The 14905-nt window shown below is 41.5% G+C and overlaps 1 protein-coding gene across 7 annotated transcripts in view; it reads left to right on the top strand.

Annotated features, from left to right (window-relative positions):
• The window catches only part of Mast4 (microtubule associated serine/threonine kinase family member 4), a 582754-nt gene that overhangs the window by 353785 nt on the left and 214064 nt on the right, over positions 1–14905 (top strand). The window lies entirely within an intron of this gene.

Genomic DNA, 14905 nt, shown 5'->3' with positions numbered 1-14905 from the left:
CCTTTTGATCTTCATTTCAGGTGATTCAAAATGTATGGCTGGCAGCCTTCAAAGGAGTAATGTAGGCGCCGGATGTTTTATTCAGTGTATCTGTGCGCTGTCCTTTTGTGTTGCTATTCAAATTGCCGTGGAAGAGCCTGGGAGGCTGTCATGGATTTTGCCAGCAGTAAATGACAAGTGGTACTATATGGTGAACGCTATAGGTGTACTGGAAATTTCTGTTGCAGGCTCTATTTCATGCAAGTTTGTTTCCCATGTAAGGCTGCAAGTTCAGCCTAAATTCTTTAGTCAGAGATTCGGGTCTTACCTCACGTGCAATGTGGACAGTGAAAATAACTTAGAATGCAATTACTCGTCGAGGATGCATTAAAAAAAAAAGCACACAGTAACTTTTAAAACAGATTGTTTTTAATAATTCTGTGCCTTTGGGACAAAACGACATTCTCTTTTTATGCCCGCCCCTTTGGAGGTCCACTCAGTTTTTCATTGGCTGCAGTGAAATCTTTTGGAGATCATTACCTTAGTGCCCCCTAATGAAATGTAAATAAAATGAATGATTCCAGCTGGATTACGGGTCCAGTATTTATGAGGCTTCTGGTAACTCGCTGCATAAATTTAAGTGTGTGAGTAAATTCTCTTAGGGGCAGTCAATGCAGAGTGGGTTTTTTTTCTTTTCTGTTTTTTATGATGCACTAATTCTTTTCGCCTCTAGATTCTTTATTGTTGTTTCTGCCCCAGAAGAAGTAGGACTCTGGAAAAGGAATACACACACACACACACACACACACACACACAGATTTATTCTAGATGGTGTTTATGGTCCCTATAGCGTTCAGATCAGACCAAGCAGAAAATGGAATGATAGGAGTCCTGCTATTCTGGATTTTTTTTTTTTTTTGTATAACGTATCTGTCTCTCCACAAAGGAACACATGTCTACATCTCCCCCCTTTTCTTTCTTAGAAAGCCGGTTGGATTCCAAGTCCCTGATCTTTGGCAGTAAGCACAAAGCAATGGGTTAACAGTATTCTTTGACTGCTTAGAGCTCAAGTGATTTGGTTTTGCTTTGTTGTCCACACAAGGAAAGTTAGCCTGCATCTTAGTGTAACTACTTGGTGCTCTGTGGCCCTGCTGATTCTTCTTTCTAGAGTTGTTATTATTCTGAACTGTCCATAGTTCAGGCTCTAATCCTTGCTCAGCCTGCAAGGCATTTCTTGTATCAAGAGGTAGAATAACCCTGTAAGTGTGATAGGCATGGCAGAATCCTAGTTGACAATGTGACTGCTGATGTTGGCTTTCAACTTAACATGGGGAAGAGGGAGCCTCAGGTGAAGAATTGCCTCCGTTAGATTGTCCTCTGGGCATATTTTAGGGGCAGGTTTTTGCTTGCTAATTGGTGTAGGAGGGCCCCATCCACCGTGGGCAGTACCATCCCTATGTAGGATGTAGGAATGAAGAACTCTGTAAGATAGCTGAAGGTGAGTGTCGGAGCAAGCCAGTAAGCAGAATCTCTCCACAGTTTCAGCTTCAAGTTGCTGCCCTGACTTCCTTCAGTGACAGTCATTTTCAAGATGAAAGAAACCATTTTCTCTCCAAATTGCTTTTGGCCATGCTGTTCCTTAGAGCAAAAGAAAGCAAATGAATGGTTTGTGTGCCTAGACTCTATCAGAAAGATGTCCAGGTGGAATTTAGATTTTTTTTTTTATCTCATGGGTGGGTTTCAGTTTAATGTTAGATCTCCAGAATGCGTGTCTATAATCCCTGCACTTGAGAGTTTGAAACAGAAGGACCCAGAGTTCAATACTAGCCTCAGCTATTTAGAAAATTCCAATACAGCATAGGGATTCTTATTTAGATCGAGTAGTGTGTGCCATGTGTGATGTGAGGCTACAACATGTAAATTTGGTTAAAACGCATCTTCATACGCATTCAACTCTCTCATGTAATCTAGAGACTTTCTCGGCTCTACTGTATCTCCCATCTAAAATGCAAAGAGAATACAGCATCAAAATGGCAAGGTTCTCCTGTAGAGAAGGCCGTGCCTCTAAGCAATGGTCAAGCACCACAGACCCTGTTCCACCCGTACTCTGTTGGTCAGGAAGGAACTGGGCAATAAAGGAGCCTGACGGCCCATAGGACGGAATAAGCAAGCTCAGGAACGACTTCCTGAACTTCCCGAGCCATAGGAGGGAAAGAGAGACTGAGGATGAGAACCTGCGGCCTGCTCTGAAGTGGATTCCCTGGTATGGGACCAAAGTCTGAGTTGTATTGGATCGTGTGAGGATAGATGATCTGACTTCAAGTTTGAGGGGATCTGAGAAAGAGTAGAGGATTCCTGTCAACACATGCAAATTCTGGGTAATGAACCCAGATTGTCTTGAGTAGATTTGGCTATACAGACATCAAAATCTATGTTTTATAATTCTGCCTCTCTGCCTTTCCTTCATGCCCACAGTAACAGCAAAGCATTCCCGCCCTTCTTAACACAGGGCACCCTTCTTCTCCAGAGCACTTAATGAGCTGGCCTGCCATTGTTGGCACTCACAAAGGATGCCCAAACTGACTAAACATTTTTTTGCAATCTTTAATACTTAAACTCTTCACTTTGACAAATTAAGTTTTATCTACTCTGTGTCCTGTGTTAAAACACTTACTATAAAATAGTGATGAAGTATTTGGTCTTGCACCCCCTGGGAATTTTGTCATCCTATCTTTATTTTAAATTTATTTTATTTATTATTACTTTAAATTGCTCCTAATTTTGATGGGAGAATTGAAGGCTGCTGTAGTGAAAAAAGATGTGGGTTTCTGGCTTAGATTAGGTCAAGGGAAACATGTTTAAGCAAGTGAATATCATACTGAAGTAATATGATGACGGAGGGCAAGACATTCTTTTCTAAGATAAAATTTAGGGAGTCTTTGGTCACAAAGTGTTTCAAGTCATTGGTATTTAACAGATACATGTTATATGTGGTGTTTATGGTTCTTAAGATACACCCGATCAAACAACCACTCTTGATGAATCAAATGTTTGTTTGTAGGTCATAGTCCATGACAAAGGGAAGAGCATTGAGGGTTATCAGTAAGTCTGGTGGTCGCATAGTTGAAGACAGAGATGCTAGCGCATGGAAACAAATGCACCCCTAAAGAATGAAGGTATTTCCGAGTGAGAATAATGATACCTGAATTCAGATTCTCCGTGTTAGAGTGAGTTAGGAAAATGTGCTAGGAAGTGAGTGGGCGTGGCGTCAGATCCCCACAAGTGTGGACGTGAGTGGATCTGTGCTTAATGTGTACACGACAGATGCAGGCAATGCTTTCCTATAGCACCTTCTGTACTTGAGACGATCCATCAGTTAGCCCTCTCCTAGACTATGGAAAGCAATATCAATAATCTGTCCAAGGCATACTCCTCCAGTCCGTTACTGATGATGAAGAATATTAAGGCATAGATTTAAGTGGGTGAGAAGGGTAAATCCCTGAAGTGTCATTCCCCCAGGAATATTGGCACCCAAGCATGCTTTTAAAAGTTCTTGTCTATAAACCAGTGTGGTGATACCGGTAACCCCAGCATTTTAAGAGGCAAGAAAATCAGAAGTTCAAGGTCATCTTACGCAGCCTAGAAAGTCTAAGACCAGCCAGCCTGGGATCCATGAGACCATGACTCAAAAACAACAGCAGCAACCCTCTTCCTGGTTGATTCACCTTAGACTCACAAATCCCTAGTTTTCTATCATTTCTTCATCTTTAAAATAGAGATAATGATGGTGGGTTGGAGCCCCCGAAACTGAGGTATAAAAGTTAAATGGAGGACCCATTCTAGCACATTCTTAGAAATTATAGATATTAAAATAGAATCCACAAAACACAAATTGAGAAGTAACATTTTTCCGAATAAATTTTGATTTAGAATATTTAAAAATGTAATTAGAAGTTAACAAACCTCTCAAGTACTATAATACTATTTGATATTCGGAGAAATTGATAAACATGTATTTTTCAGCATCTTAATCTTCCATTCCTATGTCTGCCTCAGTGATGAGTTGATAGCTGGTGACATCCCCTTCCTGTAGGCTCGGCAAGATGTTTATTTCCCTGTTTCCTGCTGTTCCCAAGTAGGTGGGCCGCTTGCTTGAGAAGTTTATAATTTTGTTTTGCTCTTCCTGGAGAGTGGGAATTGAGCAATTGTCCGCTTATTAGAAAGTGATATTTGTATCTGCTTTCTTCCCGACGTGCTTTCTTCCAGTTTGTGGTGCCAAACAGACACAACTTGTCTCTATACTTGCAAGGTAGCTGTTGCAGCCTGTTTGACTTACCAGGAAGATGGGGGAGAAAACGGCATAGTCTTCTGAAAGACTTTGAAGTGTATGCAGACAAAGGTGTGAAATTAGCATGTGTAGAATAGCATGCCCCTGTGCTGTGTGCCTGGCTGTTGTTGAGTACAGCATTGTTTGCTCTGTTGCTATCACAGTACTTAAAGTCTAAGCATTAATCGTCCTGTCTTCTGATTAATCTGTCCAGTAGAACTTGGAAGAAAAGTATCACCAAAAAATGTTCTTAAGGCAAAGGAGTGTGGGCCAACTTTCCCTTCGCTTTCTCCCCTTCCCCTTGCCTTTCCCCAGGATATAGCAAATAAGACCTTTTTAAACTGGGAATACTAAGCTTATTGTTTTAGTGGTTGGCATGTAGTGGTACCCACAGTCTTTGCTAAAGGAATAACAGTTAGCCAGCATTCCATACTTAAAAAAAAAAAAGTGTGTTTTTCCATTGCTTTGCTAGTCTCCATGGCACAGATGGAATCTAGTCAGAGAAATCTGGCATTTTTATTCCCATGGCTTCAAACAAAAACACACGTGGATACGTTACTTAATATAGGTTGTCAGGTCACCGTGGTGTTTACAATTGAAAAGCTGTGGTTAATTTGGAATGATGTAGACTATTAAGGGAGGAGAATTGGAGAAAGGTGACTTTGATAGTGCAGCTCTTCGGTGGTGATGTCCCTTTTCCCATGCTGTGTTCCCCAGCTTTCAAAATCCAGTGTCCCTAAAGATTGCAGATGACATTTCCTCAGTAGTTTGGCATTGCTGTATGGCTGTTCCTTCTCATTGCTAAATCAATTCCGTGTATGTCCCTAAGTGAAACGTTCAGAATGTTCCTTGACCATGAAGAACAGTCATGGCACGCTTGGAGGACACGGTGTGGTGGCAAGGGAGGAATGCCACTCTGCCTTTGGCACTCAACCAGAGCCTTAGAGGCTGGGCAAGTTTGTAGTTATTTTTGGCAAATTCTCACTGACTATCACACATACAAATGCCCCTGTATTATTCAACCCTGAAAACGTAAAATAATTGACAGATGTTATGGAGATAATCTATTCCAGGGACCCCCTTTTCCAGTGAAGGTTGGACTCTTTAACAGCCACTCTGTGGTTTAAAGTGAATGGAACTGCGTGTAACAAGGCAGTCGACAAGAATGGAAAGCATCCACCGTAGCTCTGCTAATCTGTCAGAACAGGAGCTGTCCATCATGTTATGAAGTATGGAGCAGAAACACGTTTTAACAGGTCTGACCTCAAAGGTGGTTGGTGTTTTTTGAAGGCTATTAGAAATCCCCTGTCTTTTTGCTTTTCAAGACAGGGTTTCTCTGTAGCTTTGGAGCCTGTCCTGGAACTCACTCTGTAGACCAGGCTGGCCTCGAACTCACAGAGATTCGCCTGCCTCTTCCTCCCGAATGCTGGGATTAAAGGTGTGTGCCAAGTCCCGTGTCTTTTGATTTCATGCAACAACTATAGTTCTTCAAAAACACTTATTGCTTTAGGATCATGTATCTCGTCCATACTTGACACCATACAATTCTAAGTGTTACTAAAAATAAATATCTTGCCTTAACTTAAATATATTGCATGTATTATCTACAATAATTCTCCTGGAGTCATTTTGTCAAACATGACATGTCCACACTGCAATCTGGAAAAGTGCAGCATTTAGTCGGAAGATTGCAGCTTTCAGTGTGAGAAAATCTCATTCCAAGTTCAGGTTCATGCACTCACTATGTGGTGTTGGCAAGTATACTTATGTTGACCACAGACAGCTCATTCAATGTACCACTTTGGGCATCTGTGTTTTCTATATATCTAGTTTTGTGTTTTCTCCCTGGGTTGTCTTTCAGTTTCAGTTTTAGTTTTGTTGGTGTTAATTTACTTCCACTTCCTATGTTGCCTCTTAAGTTGATTTAATAAGTAGTTTCTTAGTAGACACGTGTATGTTTCCGTACCACACCTGGTTGTGGACAGGATGACATTGAATGTAAATATATAAAGAGAGAGGCATGTAAGGGGAGCCTCAAGATTGGGAAACCTTATACATAGATAATTAGAGGAGGAGCTTGAGACTTTAGGAATCCCCAGATTCACAATCCTGGGGGGAATTCACAAATGGAGTATGCCCAGGCAACCAACACTTAGAAGGAAAACAAAGTAAGATACAGTGTAGACCTGTGGCTTCTGTCATTATTTCTCCCTCTCCACCTTAACCCTCACTGTCAATCCTGACTTATAATTCCAATAGAATGATAGGCAGCTACATTTTCTTTTTCCTTGGGTATTTTTTAAATTATGGTAAAATATGTGTAGCATGAAATTTCCATTTGATCCATGTATTTCTAACTATGTAATTCTGTATTATTTATATTCATCCTGTTGTACAACCATCAGCATTGCCCATTTCTAGGCCATTCTCATGGACTCCAGCTGTGACTCTAAACTATTAAACACTAATGCACCATCCTTACTGCTGGCCTTTAGCAGTGACCATTCATTTCCTTCTCTTGCTCTATGAATCTGATGACTCTGGACTCCTCCGATAAATGGTAGGATTCATTTCATATCGGACAGCAATACTTGGGGTCCCGTTTTCATTTCTTTGAGGTATATACCCACCCAGCAGTGGGATAGGTTGCTCATAGGTATTTCTGTGTTTGTTTTTGAGGAATCACTTCAGCATTTTTGTAGTGGCAGTACTATTTTATTTTCCCATAGGATATTTTTCCTAGTAGTTATTTTTCTTATTGACGTGATAAACTATCTAGAAGAAGTGACCTCGAGGGAGATGGATTTATTTTGGCTCAGGATTTTGAAATACAGTCTGCCATGGTGGGGAAGGCATGATGTAGCTCATGGGGGCTTACAGCTCAATCTCAGCAGGTCATGCAACAGAGAGACAAGAGCCAGGAGGTGGGCTCTGGGGTATAACTGTCAAGGTCCGACTCCTGGCAACCCACTTCCTCCGCTAAACCCTACCTCCTAAAGATCATCCACCCTCTCAACTCAACCCCAGCCACTGGGGTTCCTGTGGGGGACATTTCACATCCAGCAGTAACTGTGTTGACAGTGTTACATGCCATTGTAGCGCATTCTTTTCTGTAACCATGTCTCTGTGTATTTAGTCATTTTACTATTGATTGGCATTTATGTGAATTCTAGTTTGGGGCTTTTCCAAACAGCGTTGTTATCGTACTAAGTTTTTATCATTAGATATTATCTTTCTATAGCTTTTTATTTGTTACTATCTTAAAATGAAGATAGTTATCTGCTTGCAAAGCTTTCTGATTGCTTCATTTGTTAAGCTTGGTGTGACGGGTAACAATATAGCCTGCCAACATTGACCTAAAAGAAATTATATCACAGAATCACAAAGTTTGGGTGTATAGGCTTCAAGCAGGTCTTGATTCCTGACTAATTAACACATAAGTCTGTTCTTGTCTCTGTTCATTCTGCCTAGCTGTTGTGGATACCAGATTCATAGTCACAAGACAGACAACGGCATTTAACTTCCCATCTTGACATGTAGCAGGAAAACAATCTTTTATCTTTTGTCCCTAACCTAACTTAAATCATGTACATATCCCTGGGCACTGCTGCCTGGATGAGCCTGCAGTTCGCACGTAGAGTGTTTACCAGAGCCAAAGCCGGTGGGATAGGGAGAGCCAGGGGATATCCCAAACTAACTTAGAATACAGTTGCCGCAAGAACGAAGAGAAAGCACCACACATTGGAGTTCAAGGTGTGGGAGCATGGCTCAGCAGGATGCATGGCTGCTGGACTGTTAGTCTACAGCTGGAAAAAAATAAATAAATAAAGCAAGCCTAGGTGTAGCTCCAGTGGACTGCTGTAGTCTTACTGCAGAATAAAAGTTAAAATCACAGAGCATCCTAAAGATAGGTGCGCACTTCCGGTAAAAAGCACACTTGCTTGCTCCAGAGAGTTATAATTTCCCACTTTGCGATATCATGTCTTAGCATGTTCCTTTTTGTTTTGAAATAGGATCTCATTGTGTAGCTGAGATGTCCTGGAACTCACTAAGTAGACCACACTGTCTTGGAACTCACAGAGATCCATCTGCCTCTCCCTCCTCAGTGCTGGCACTATAGCTCATGCCACTGTGTCGGGCATCTTGGTGGTTTTTATCACATGAGGAAGGGCATGGGATTTTGTTCTGTTTGGAGTTTTGCTGTGGCCTTGAGCACGTGAGACATGGGTCCCACATCTCCATCTCTTGATATTATAAAACTGAATCTTACTTGAACTTACAACCTTCCTGCAGCAGCCTTCCAAATGCTGGGATTCCAGGTGTGAACCACTGTTGTCAGTGCTGAGAATGGAGGGCATTAATTTCCCTTCGATTCTGAGTTCTGCTTTGCATTTTATTTGCTTGCTTTCGCTCTCCTTCTGTTTACAAAGGCTCTTATTCGCATTGATTATGAAAAAGATACTGTTGTGAGGGAGAAAAATCACTAAATCTTAGGGGTTGGAAAAGGTTTGCTTTACTCCCATTTTGAAAATACCATTGTGTCTGGCTGAATATGATAGATAAAAAGTGTAAGGAAATTAGATGATGTTTCAATAAAAGCAAGTACAGTAGAATGCAGAGATACAGCCAGGAATTACTAGCCTCTCTGGCAGCTAATCTTTCTTTTTAACATGAATTTTATTCTTATCAAAATACAATATATAGGGAGAATTTTAAAAATTAAATAATGGAAATAACTTTATGAAAAATAGAGTCCATGTCTCACCCGTCCCCACCCTCCCATCCTACCTCCCCCTGGAGCTCTCTAATAATATTCTCCACATGTCTCAGGAATGTATTTAGGATGCTCCTAATATCAGTTAGTTTCAGTCTTTACATATTGACGCCGTTTAGGATACAGGAAGGCACCTTCCTGCTCCCTCATCCCACATCACCTTGTGTTTAGTTCTGTTTTTCTCTTCTCCATTTTCCCATCTCAAGGCAGCACTGTTAGGGTGAGGTTTTCTGTTGTTCTTGTTAAATCAGTTTTCAGGATGTTACCCCAGGTGCGCTCATGTTGGTTTCTTATTGCTATAGTGACAAATTACTTTAAACTTGGTGTCTTAAAATAGCACGAAGTTGTCATCTTAAAATTCTAGGGACCAGAACTCTGCAATGGGCCTTATTGCGTAGAGTCAAGGGCTGTCTTCTTTCTAGAATCAGTCCCTTCCATTTAGAAGCTTCTAGAATTCCTTAGCTTTGGGGGTATCATCTGAATATCTGCTTCTGCCATGTCTCCAACTCTAGCACTTCCCTCTTCTGCATTGTAAGGACTCTGGGGTTTATGCTGAATGCATGTCAAAAGTGCAAGATCGTCTTCTTGCCTCAGCAACCTGAATATAAAGAACAAAAGGAACAAAAGATGATTTATGCACAGGTTGACATAGTAACAGCATCTTCAGAGGGCCAGTATTCTGTGCATAATGTGTTATGTATCACCACACTAATCATATTTCTATTTTCCTTTATGGTTTTTTTTTTGGAGGTGATCATTGGGTTGTTTTCCTCTGCCTGGATTTTATTTAGCTATCATGAATACTTTCCATAGTCTCCTACAGAGATAGGAAACCTTCCTTTGTGCTTTCTGCAGTCTGAATGGCATCAGATAAACTGTCACTCTGTTTTACATTCAAGCTGCTTTCTAAATTCTCTGCTCTTTGGGCCAAGTCACCTTCTATGTTCTTGGGACATCAGCAACTTCCTGTGGGGATTTCCTTTTGGTGGTCATTGTCAGCATCCTGGGGATTCCCTTTGCCTTTCTCTGCATACTGCCTTTTTCTTGCTCCCGTGCATTTCTCCTGAATGGTTTACATCATTGTTCAGCGCATCCTCCGCAGCTTCTTGAGAAGAGATATGTTGATAGTTAATCCGGTACCTTAGATTCCTTAATGTCTCTTTAATCAGCGGTGTAGACAGCAAGAACAAGCTTTGCCTGACTGGCAGAAAGGCCTCAAGAGCTGTCTGGCACGGATCTTAGGGATGGTGTTTCTCTAATGTCTTCACACAACTCAGGAGGAAAGAATAAAAAAAAATACTTGATTTCAGAGATCTGTCTCATAAATTTCACTGGAGGCGCCAAATTACTTGGGTTGAACACATCTTGTCCATGCACCTCAGGTGTATGTATTTGGAATCACTTAGGTAAAGTTCTTAAACTTTGCCCTCTGAGCAGCTGTGGAGCCCATTTTACAAGGTATTGGGTCCTCTTGTTCAGCTGAGTTTCTTATCTGGGTTGCTGTTTGGGAATGGCATGGATTCCTTGGTAATTAGGTTTCTGTGACTCAGAAGTACTTCTGGGGCTCTGGCTATAAAAAGCCATTCCCCTTGAACAGGACAAAAGTCTCCATACACTTTGAGGTTAGTTAGGTTGCTGAGAATCCGAAATGTAAAATGAGTGTGAAAAATAAGATGATCACCCCCACCTCCTCCTGTACTGAGGGACGTTAAACTAGAATCTAAACGCTGAAAACAGGTCCTTGATGCTAAGCATCTTGCAGATGCCCCGTCTCTTCAGAATTTCCAGAGAGGCACTGTTATTTGATTGTATGGGGGATGCGTAGTTCTTTGCTGTGGGGATGCTGTCATCTCTTTTTTTGTAGACTGTCTCAGCAGCATCCTGGCCTCTACCTACTAGATGCCAGTAGCAGCGGGTCCTCCTGCATATCCCAGAAAGTCAAACCAGAGTTGTCCCCAGACATTGCAAAACTTTATTTACAGCTGTTATTCAGGTTATCTTGTAGAAAGATCCTAATGTAAGCCATGGCACTGAATTTGTTAAAAATGCATAATGTCAAGTGTAAGAGGAGAGGGTCACTTGTTTGTTCCAGGCCGCCTGGCTAGCTTAGAACCAAAAGAATCACACAGAAACTGTATTAATTAAATCACTGCGTGGCCCATTAGCTCTAGCTTCTTAATGGCTAACTCTTACATCTTAATTTAACCCATTTTTATTCATCTGTGTATCACCATGAGGCCTATCAGAAAAGTTTCAGCATGTCTATCTCTGGCAGCTCCATGGCATTTTTCCAGCTCTGCCTTCTTCCTCCCAGCATTCAGTTCTGTCTTCTCCGCCTACCTAAGTTCTGCCCTATCAACAGGTCAAGGCAGTTTCTTTATTCATTAATGGTAATCACAGCATATAGAGGGAAATCCCACATCAGGCAAGGGTGTGCTGTCCCTATAACAAAAGGCTCCTGTTGTATGTCCCCAAAATTCCCTAAAAGCAGTGTAAAACAGTGTCCTCTATCTTTATCCCACACTGCTCTTGGGTGAACTTCTCTAATCTATGGCTTTGCCACACAGAGAAAGCCATTCTTCCATGTTTTCTTTTTTAGCTTGTTCTTGGGGGAGCACTGAGCGGCTGTCCTTGGCACTGGAGGTATACACAGTCATAGCACATACCAGTTTTGTTCTAGGAGTCTCCAGTCACACAGGTAGACAACCCAATACAGAAAAGACTAAGTGGTGACAAGTACTAAAGAGAAAACTCTGTCAAGATGAGGAGAAGGGAGCATTGGGCACGGGAGTGTTGTGGCTCCAGCTAGATCAGGCAGGCAGGGTGTGAAGAAAGGTCAGAATCCAAGCAGCAAGGTAGTGAATCATCATTTTTTTCATGAGGAAATAACCTGAAAATGAGGAAGGATTTGCTTTGTTCATTGTTTCAGAGATATCAGTGTCCAGAGCACAGTAATCTAGATCTAATGTTCTGTGAGTGTGCTAAGACTTTCATCATGGCCCAGCAAGGCCTGTAATCTCATGGCATCCAGAAAGCAAAGCAGGAAAAAGAGCTAGGGTATTATTGTTATCTTCAAGACCATGCAGCCTGTGCCCTAATTCCTTTCCACTAGGCTTAACCTCAAAGGTTCCACCCCATCTCAAGTAGTACCACAGTTTGGTGACTAACAGGCACTGGGTTACCTTTAAGATCCAAATAGTAAGAGAAGAATAAGTTCAGAGGGAATGAGGTAGATGTGAACCAGGCATCAGTGACAAATGGTGACCTGTGGGGGCAGGGAGGAAAGCAGGGTGAGGGGCTGTGGGGGAGGGGGAGGGGAAGGGAGGGGCATGGATGTGGATCTTTGGATACCAGCTCGAATTACATGAGCCCTTATCTATTCAATCCCCCCATGCTTAAAAAGCCTTAGTAAACCACAGCCAATTCTATATTCTCCATTTTTTTTAAGTTTGGAGCTAAACCCTCATGTTTGTTATTTCACCTGTGACTTTGTTGTACATCTTGGAAAAATAAGGACTTAAAGATGATCATGAGACATGACAATGCAAAGCAACTGTCTTTCCCACATGTCCACTCTGTGTGTATTTGTTTTCGTATACACACATTTACATACTCCGATCCCCACTGGCAACTTGGTAGATCCTCAAATCATGTAAGAGCTGAGCTTCTGGGCTGCGTGCCAGTGGGGGATTATCTTGGTTGTGTTTGTTGACAGGGGAGAAGGGGGAGCAACCTGCCCACTGTGGGTGGCGCCGTTCCCTGGCTAGTGTAGGTAGAGAAAGGCAGCTGAACAGCCGCATGGATTTATAGGTCTCTTCTTTCCGATTGCTGGTGTGGAAGAACCAGCTGCTTCTGGCTCTTTCCATCCGAACTTCTCGGCCATGAGGGACCTTAGCTTTGAAGTGGGCGTCCAAATAAACTCTTTCTGCTTTAAGAAACTGCATGTGTCAGGGTTCTCTGCCACAGACACAGAGAAGCAGCTAAAATGCATCTGCACATGGATGCAAATATTCCATGTTTGTTTAATATGTGTGCATAATATCTATGTCATATTGATTACTTTTGAAATGTCTGATTAACTGTTTATAGTCTTTGATGTCAGGACCCATAAAAGGTTCATGGGTTATAGTTGGCTGCTATATATCATAAGGATTTTTTTAGACTTATATGTTCAACTTTAAATTTCTTCCTCTATCATTAAAAATATTAAATAAATAATTACATAAATTTGTTTCTTTTATTAAAATAATTATATATAAATAATTGCATGAAATATTTGTATAGAACAAATTTTTATTATTTTAGAAAACCTTGCTTGGACTTTTACCTCTAGCTTTGGCTGGTCACGTCTCTGACACTATTTAACATTATTTACTTCCTGCACACTGATATTTTGATATAGAAGCTTGGTTTCCTCCAGGGCTCGGTGACATTTTTGGTAAGACTACATCTCATTGTTGCCTCAGGAGACATATAATGTCCAGTGTAAATCTCTCCGGGGTGTCGGCAGTCATCAGTGCTCGCAGCCTGGATCTACTGATTCATGAGGGCTTGGAGAGCAGCATTGTTCTGGGCCCACCAGCTCTCTTTTGTCAGGTGGGAATGCAGTATGAAAGAGTCATTTCCCTATCTAGGGGCACAGTGCATAGGGAAAGGGAGGTGCTTGATTCCTCTCCCTTTTCAAAACACCAAGGGGTCATTCCCTGGCATCCCCGCTTCTTTCCCTCTTCCTCTGCCTCCTTTCTTATGCTTCTGACCTCAGACACGTGTTATGTTGTTGTTTCTATTGATGCTTGACTATCTCATCTGGATCCAAGTGTCTTGGTGTTTGGCTCTTAGAGAGAATGAAAGAGAAATGATTGGAGGTTTTGCTCGGAAAGGTGATCAATTCCAGAAAGGACTGCTTTGGATTTTCTGTGCTCCCTACAACAAAGAAGGTACCTAGGAAAAACGCTGAAGAGATCAGTTGAAATTAATCCAGCTAAGTAACCATGTGCCTTGGATATGGTAGTTTCAAAAGAATCATGAGAAGCTACACATCAGACATTGGAAGGAGGCTTCTCTGGGGGTTGGCAGCCATGCTAGTGGCTCCAATTTTGAATATATTAAGTAAGAAGTATTAAAAGGAAATGCAAATGGAAATGGCCTGTAGCCCATTGGCATATCTAACTAAAAGTCACTTGAGAAGATCTCCGTATAGAAGTTTATTAAATTATATTAGAAAATATTTTCTAAAATGAAAATTTCCATGAAAATTAAAGAATTTCAGAGCTTAACTCTTTATGCTATAGGTAACTGATTTTTAAAAATCTTTTTAAAAACTCACAACACTGATAATTTTAAATCAGCTTTTGTAAGTAAAATTGCTCTCTTTGTGATAGGTAATTCTTGATTATTTCTTCATATTTTTTCTTTTACTAAATTATAACCGCTTTATACTCTTCCATTGCACCCCCTATAGAGACAATGGTGATTCAATGGATGCACTTCCAGCTGGAATTTGATGCTTCTAAAAGATAGTTGGCTAAGTTGGTGACTAGCTAAAAATCAGCAATTTTCACAGAGAAGGTTGGCAAGTAAGGGCTTCAGTGTCGTCCTGGGACTCCCCATGAATCTCTGTTCCCCGAGTCTCAGCTCTGGAGAGCTACAGTTGCTGCAGAAAGGGAATACAAGGAGAGGTGTGAAGACTGGAGAGAAGCCAGATGGAGTCACTTCCCTTCTTGGCCCTTCATATGGGACACGGTCTGCACCACAGTGCCACTGTCTGTACCGGAAGCATGGCCGCAGTCTTGGGATGTAGCTGTGTGAACATGCCATATCACCTA

Source organism: Myodes glareolus, chromosome 15, assembly GCF_982192425.1.
Source record: "Myodes glareolus chromosome 15, mMyoGla1.1, whole genome shotgun sequence".
NCBI lineage: Eukaryota > Metazoa > Chordata > Mammalia > Rodentia > Cricetidae > Myodes > Myodes glareolus.
The sequence above is the reverse complement of the archived record's forward strand: the minus strand, read 5'-3'. Positions and strand labels throughout refer to the sequence as shown.